Source organism: Atta cephalotes, assembly GCF_000143395.1.
Source record: "Atta cephalotes unplaced genomic scaffold scaffold00006, whole genome shotgun sequence".
In the NCBI taxonomy this organism is placed as follows: domain Eukaryota; kingdom Metazoa; phylum Arthropoda; class Insecta; order Hymenoptera; family Formicidae; genus Atta; species Atta cephalotes.
The window spans coordinates 2,202,303-2,210,408 of record NW_012130070.1 but is presented as its reverse complement, the minus strand read 5'-3'; the positions used below and the strand labels follow the sequence as shown (position 1 = coordinate 2,210,408).

The following is an 8,106-nucleotide window of genomic DNA, read 5'->3' as shown; positions in this document are numbered from 1 at the left end:
TAATTAAGTTAGTTACTTAGTTTAGTTAGTAAGTTAGTTAGTTTAGTTTTTAGTTATTAATTAACTTAGTTAGTAAGTATATACTAACATATATATATATATATATATATATATATATATATATATATATGTATATAATGAATATATTAATGTCGCTGATAGAAATAAAATCGCTTGGAAATGCCCTTGGTGGAAATAAATCGCTGAAAATCATTGAAATCGCTAAAATCTTTATCAATTAACCTATTTCAATTGAATTATACTGAAATGGACTAACTGATAAAGATCGATTGCAGCGATTTTTCAGTGATTTATTTCCATCAAGAATCGTTCACATCTTATTATAGCCTCACTTACATGTTCTCATTTCTATCTCTATGTCATCGATATGACAGACTAATCTGAATAGTCTTCACTGTAACAATTAATATCTCCATTGCAGAGAAAAGTGATACTTTATTTACTTTTCGTTCATTTCGATCATTTCGTGCAAAAATGCATCGAATAAACTTAATCAACATCAGAGGTGTAAAAGCTAAACTCAATAATTACCACTTTTACATTTAATTAATTTCATTCCATGGAACAGCTTTCAGTATGCACTGATATAATTTGTAATGTAAGCGACTTCACTAATCATATTCTTCTATAGCACAAGTAATACTCATTTGTCCGTAAATTCATTCTCACGATTCAAGTACAAATAGTCACGCTCGAAGACTTGAAGCTCGACTGGCACTTCGCGACGTCGCGAATAGAGACCGCAACATTAGAATCATAATTTAAATTATACAGTATTAATATATTGAAAGTACAAATTAGTTCAGTCCGTTTCCCTAAAGATAACTCCAGTTGTTATGAATGGTTCATAGTGACAGCTGATTTTGGCGATTTCAGAAAGGTTAAATATTTGTTAATAATATTCAGTTTATATCGCTCTGAGTTTCATACAAAAACCTTGATTTTTATTGTATTTGAAATGTCGAATTTTGTGTTAACCAAACAGCATTTGCGGGAGATTTTGATTTTTTGCTTTAATTGGAAGAAAAGTGCGATTGAAGTCCATCGAATGCTCGAAGTTTATGGTGACACTGCTCCAACTAATAAATTATGTAGGGAATGGTTTCGACGTTTCAAGGATGGAGATTTCAGCATTGAAGACAAGACTCGCTCTGGACAGCCAAAAAAATTCGAAGACAAAAAATTAGAGGTTACTCGAAGAAGATCAGAGTCAAACCCAAGAGGAGCTTGCAGAATCATTGGGGATAACTCAACAAGCCGTTTCTGTACGATTGAGAGAATGATTCAAAAATAAGACAACAAATTAGATGCCTTATGAACTGAAACCGAGAGACGTTGAAAGGCGATTTTTCACTTGCGAACAGCTGATTCAAAGATAACAGAGAAAAGGTTTTTTGCATTTTTGATTGTTACTGGACATGAGAAGTGGATATTCTACGACAACCCCAAGAAGAAAAAATACTATGCTAAGCCCGGTCAATCGTTGCCATCGATCTCAACATCAACATCACGATGGAACATTTATGGTTCAAAGATGCTCTGTATCTGATAAGACCAAAAGGATCTTGTTTACTATGAACTGCTGAAATCTGGCGATTCCATTACGGGCGACAATTGATTCGTTTGAACTGTGCATTGCGAGAAAAACGGCCGAAATACGAGCAAAGACATGATAAAGTTATTCTTCTTCATAACAACGCTCGTCCTCATGTCGCTAAAGTCGTAAAAAAATATTTGGAAACGCTCAAATGGGATGTTTTACTGCATCCGTATTCTCCGGACATTGCTCTTTCTTTTTTTTTACTTTTACTGGTTGTTCCGAAAGATGCAGCAAGTCACTGGTTCACTTTTTTCGCAGAAATCGAAAATTGACTCCAAAATTGGATCGTGTTAAAAGACGAGTCACTTTTTCGAGAAGGAATTCGAAAATTGCCTGAGAGATGGGGAAAAGTAGGCAGCGATAGACAATACTTTAATTGATCTGTTCATTCATTTTGTTTTGAAATAAATGCATTTTTGAACACAAAAAAACGGACCGAACTAATTTACTGTTATATTATGTACTGCCAACAATATCAACGAAATAACTGTTATATAACGTGCAATAAATGTCGTTATATTGCTTTTTGTTTATTATAACATATAAATAATGAAACAATGTAATAGTTTCATAACTTGGTTATAATAAATATAAAGTAAAATTATATATTAGATGTACAATTTTGCTTCCGCCGTTTTCCTATAGATGGCTTTAGCGGTAAGTGGTGGTCGAAATAAATAGATCATAGACGTCATACAATAAACTTGGATATCTGTCAATATAACTCCATAGAAACATTAGTCGATTTGTGTCTGCATCATAAAGTTATTCTCGATTGAAAATGTCAGTTTACGAGCCAAATTCTCGTCATTTGCGGGAAGTTTTAATTTTTTGCTTCAATATGAAGAAATCTACGGCTGAGGCTCATCGAATACTCTCAAATACTTATGGTGAGGCCGCTATTAGTGAAAGAACGTGTCGTGAGTGGTTTCAACGCTTCAAGAACGGTGATTTTTTGACATCGAAGACCGGCATAGCGGTGGAAGAGAGAAAGTTTTCGAAGATGCAGAATTGGAGGCATTACTTGAGCAAGACTCGTGTCAAAATCAAGAAGAATTGGCACGATCATTGGGAGTGACTCAACAAGCCATTTCAAAACGCCTCAAAGCCATGAGAATGATTCAGAAGCAAGGAAATTGGGTGCCGTACGAATTGAAGCCGAGAGATGTTGAACGGCGTTTGTTTGCTTGTGAACAGCTGCTTGAAAGGCAAAGACGGAAGGGATTTCTGCATCGCATTGTGACTAGGGACGAAAAATGGGTTCATTACGATAATCCCAAGCGCAGAAAATCATGGGGAGTTCCCGGCCATGCTTCCACGTCGACGGCCAAACCGAATATTTACGGCTCCAAGGTCATGCTCTGTATTTGGTGGGAAGCGCGGCGTAGTGTATTATGAACTGTTAAAACCGACTGAAACAATCACAGGCGATCGGTATCGAACGCAATTGATGCGTTTGAGCCGAGCATTGAAAGACAAACGGCCGCAATACAACGAGAGACATGATAAAGTGATTTTGCAGCATGACAATGCTCGACCCCATGTTGCGAAAGTGGTCAAGACATACTTGGAAACGTTGAAATGGGAAGTCCTACCCCACTCGCCGTATTCTCCAGACGTTGCTCCCTCTGACTATCACTTGTTTCGATCAATGGCACACGGCCTGGCTGACCAGCTTCCGGTCTTATGAAGAAGTAAAAAAATTGGATCGATTCGTGGATAGCCTCAAAAGATGACCAGTTTTTTCGACGCGGGATACGTACGCTACCCGAAAGATGGGAGAAAGTAGTGGCCAGCGATGGACAATACTTTGAATCATAAATGTATAACCAGTTTTTTACAATAAAGCCTCGAATTTCGGAAAAAAAACGGCGGAAGCAAAATTGTACACCTAATAGTTATAATATAAATATACCATATAAATATAGTTATAATATAAATAGTGCACATCTGTTACATTACTTGTTACATTGTTTGTTACTTCCACGTAATATTGTATTTATATTTGTTGCTTGTTGAGAAGATTAATATCTCGGGGAGTAAAGTGACGCTTTTTCCTGCCAGTTTTTTTTTGTCTTGTGAAAAATACGTCGTGTAAGCCTAATTTTATTTTTCGTATAAAAATGAAAGTTTGATAAGAAAAAAGAATAATAATTTAGTTTCGCCACTGTCATCTCAAAATCAATGAAATTAAGCTTACTTGATGTGGTTTATAAAACGAAGGAATCTGGCAGAAAAAAGCGTTACTTTGCCTCGCGAGCCTGAGATATTATGATAATCGTTAAAGTTTACGACTATTCAAGTTAGAAAATTCGTCACAGCCACAAAATACTGCGATGAATAAGCGCTGCGATCATATTTTCATGTGAGGCCCAAGCCTCTAACTACGTTGGACTATTTAATAATTTTACTGCGAATGTTAAGTTATTTTCATATCAGTTCATATCAGGCACAAGACTAGGCCTTTCATTGACTATGTCAAATTTTTTTTATGAGATTATGGCGTAGCAAAATAGTGGCAAAGTATCATAGCATTCGTGGTACTGACGAGGAAATTTCTGTCATACACATGCAATTTATAAAACACACAATACAATTTTATACAATAAATATTTTACAATATTGACAATATTTTACAATAAATATTTTACAATATTTTACTTTATGTACAATAATAAACATTTAAAAATAAATATTTGTCACATAAAAATATATAAAATGTACAAAAAGGTTTACAGCGTAGAATTTTATTAACATTAAATGGAATACGCGGTATTTTGTGTTTAATTATTTACTTATAACTATATTTATTACGTGAAAAAATTTTAGCGAATTTTTAACGGTTTTTATATAAAATCTGACAGTTTTTTAGTGATTTTTTAAATGAAATTGAATTTTGAAACATATTTTGCATTAACAATTGAAAATTGAAAATAAGATAGATCTTCTTGGTGATCAAGGTCAATATTAAGGTCATTCAGAAATATTTTAGAGTAAGCTATAAAGGTAATTCTGATAGCTTTATTTAATCCTATATAACTTTATTTAAACATTTTTGGCATTAAATTCTTATCAGTGAAATTCCATTTAAGAGTATTCATTTCTGGAATATTTCTGCCAAAATTCATAGCAATCAGGCAAATTTTCGGAAGTTTATCCCAATAATATTCTTGGGACTTTGTGAGATTCGAATGACTCAATATTGTTTACTTTACAAATATTAACGCAGGACAAAATATCTGTTATCAATGTTGATCGGAGACTTTATGAAATTAGAGGAAAAAATGTAAGAAATTATAAAATAATGTATCTGCTTATTTAATATGATAAATATCCGAAGTACACAATTTTTCGAAGTGAACAAATCCAAAGTAAACAAATTTAGTTCAAACTTCGCAGCATATTGCTGAAATGTTGCGAAGACAGATACATCTTTTTACAACAGTTGGCTCTACTAGAATCAACCATGGTGGAAATATATTATACTCGTTTTTGAAACAAATTTTATACCATTCTCCGCACAGATACGACCATTTTAAACATTTACTTCGCGGTAACTTTGAAATGACATATTGTAGAAATCGAATATGTGTCAAGTAAAAACATATATAGTTTTCGAAAAAAAATGATCTAGAAATTCACATATTTTTATTTCCAAAGGGAAGAACGCATATACTCAGGTAGTAAGGTGTCGTTCGTTTGACGTCATTAATTAGTCATTCTTATGACGAATCTATACGGTTTCCGGACGAAGATTACAAAAATGAACAAATTTGCTAGTTGTTGAAGTTATAAATATTTTAGTAAATTCAATTACTTTTGTAATTTTCACCTCATTTTAAGAACCATAATAAATTCCTTGATGTCTAAACATCGTAAAAATAATGTGAATTCTTATATTTCTTATCACTCACACACTGTCATAAACTGATATAAAAAATACATTATTATTTTCGTGTTATTAACGGAATAAATATATGCCGCTATTAATTGATCATTAATAATGTTACTAGTACGTCGACAATTGGCCATTTATTCTACGTATGACGTATTAAGTATTATAAAGACGTCATAAATAAACGATGTCATTAATTGGTCAAAAAGATGACATCATTATTATGTCTTAAATAGGTGACATGCGTCAATAATTTAAAATGACTAACTATCGACATCAAAATAATAACAGCTACCTGGGTAAGTAGACAGTTTCACAGGGAGAGAGTGACAAATTGCATCACATGAATACTCACATCCAATCAGGACAAGAGTCACGTGAGTCAGTTTTCTCCAATCTCTTCTATGCCTATGGAGCTTTGATGCCCATGCTCAATTAGAGAAGACGAGTCACGTGATGCAATTTGCTCTCTCCATGTGAGGCTCTTTAAGGTAATGTCAATAATGACGTGATGACATAGCGCCAATTTCAAACAATTTCAAACAACCGTGGCAATATGGCGGCTTCTGAGTACCATTTTTCTTGTTCAAGATGCGCAAGAGCACACCTAATATAAATATCAACCATTCCATCATGGTGGAACCGTTGCAGAAATATAAAAAATGCTCACATTATCTGCAGTGCATAATGCTTAAATTTATAAATAAATGGGAAATGCCAATAAAAAAAAGAATCGATACTTGCTGTCGTTTAATTTTATTCAAATGTAATTGTCTATACATCAATATACATCAATATAATTTTCCGGACGATTCTCGAATTGAATTCTCTTCAGTAATAATAATTCAGTCAATTATTAAAAGACGTGATCAAGTTTATCTATAAAGATTATCTTATGACAAAATCGACATTATGTTCAATATCGTGTTTTTAATACAATGTGTGATCTAACAGTGATATGCGGCCTATAATAGTAAAACTGACTATCAACTTCTTCATTCGCACAGTTGTCGTCAAACTTTTTTTAGATTTATTATTATTTTTATTTGATAAAATAATGAGTTTGATAAAATTTGAGTGATGATTGCTTAATATATAATAATTAAAGCATTAAAGATACTTACATGATATGCTGAAGACGTTTAAAAGATGTTGCCAGTTACAGATCAAATGAGAGTCGTTCGCATACACAAATTATGCTATCAATAATATTAAGAAACATTAGAAAGATGGAAATATCACATTATAGATAACAGATTTGAGTAAACCGGATTTAAAAGTTCGGTGTCGTTTTTTAAATTTGAACTATTTTTTTGTTTTTGTGAATCATCTCAAATACAATATGAGACATTTCTGAAAAATTATTTCTTTATCTAAGATTTTTATGCTATATCTCGATCGAATTCATGTGATAATTCATGTTTACGTTCTGTTATAACGAAGTATTGTTTGGTGCTCCAATTAATTCTTGTGCTCTTTTATTCTCGTTTTTAGCATTTGACTCGTTTGGCCCACACATTATAATCTTTACATTTTATTTTATAGACAACGTTGATATCGCGAGAAGTTTATTTTTCAGTAGTCTTATACTTCCACGTAATTTATTAAGATCCACACATATGCCATAGATTATTGTTAAAAAAGTTCGATATTTTTTCGAAAATACCAATAATAAAGGGGTATCGTCGTAAACAACAATCTCCTATTTTCTTTTGGATTCAAATGTTAATATGAGAAAACTTTTTTTTATTATTCAACCTATGAAATTTTTTATGGAGTTTTTTTTAATCATGGAAGAAATCAATTCCAATGGATACCCGTTGCTCAGAAAAACTCTTATATAATCTTGTTAAAATTCTTGGCATGGAATCTAGAATGAGATAAAAGAACTCTGTCCACCAATCCCACGATTACTCCTACTTTTTGACACAATGGATGTTGAGAACTTAGATAGCGATTCAAGAAAAAATGATCACGTTTTTTAATAGTTTAATAAATTATTAGTTATACTGAAGAAGATTCAAATCGTAGATCAAAAGGAAATTACATTGATGCATGGACAAATTTGAATAAAATTAAATATATCAAAACAGTCAATATATCGGCAATTCCTTTTACTGGCAATTCCTATTTATTGATTTATTTCGTTAAAGCCTATATTCTCTCAATTTGTTTACTCAAGTTTGTGTTTTGGATCTCATTGAAACGACTCCATTTTTTAGTTGTTCTGATATTCCTTAGATTTTTTTTCTGAGAATATATCAAGAATACAGTTTTCTCTATCAATATACAAACATAAAAATGTCTTATACAATTGAATTGTGATCGCTATTGTGATTGGCACATATAACTATATGCCGCAGCGCATTTGGAATAAAATAGAATAGCCTAAAATAGAATAACCAATAGCTTTCTTATCACTAAAAGTGCTCTGAAAGTTTGATAATATATAGAAGTTTGATAATTTTTCAAAGAAATTTTTTATTGTTGCTTTTTACAATAAAAAAGTTAGAAATATGTATATATTTACGTTTTTCATCATTTTAAAATACAAATTTATTGTGTACCTATATCTCTGTGTAAGTGTGTG

At 32.1% G+C, this 8,106-nt stretch overlaps 1 protein-coding gene across 1 annotated transcript in view; it reads left to right on the top strand.

The window, feature by feature from the left end:
* Positions 1-8,106, top strand: part of LOC105626815 (ADAMTS-like protein 3) — a 171,388-nt gene that overhangs the window by 42,348 nt on the left and 120,934 nt on the right. The window lies entirely within an intron of this gene.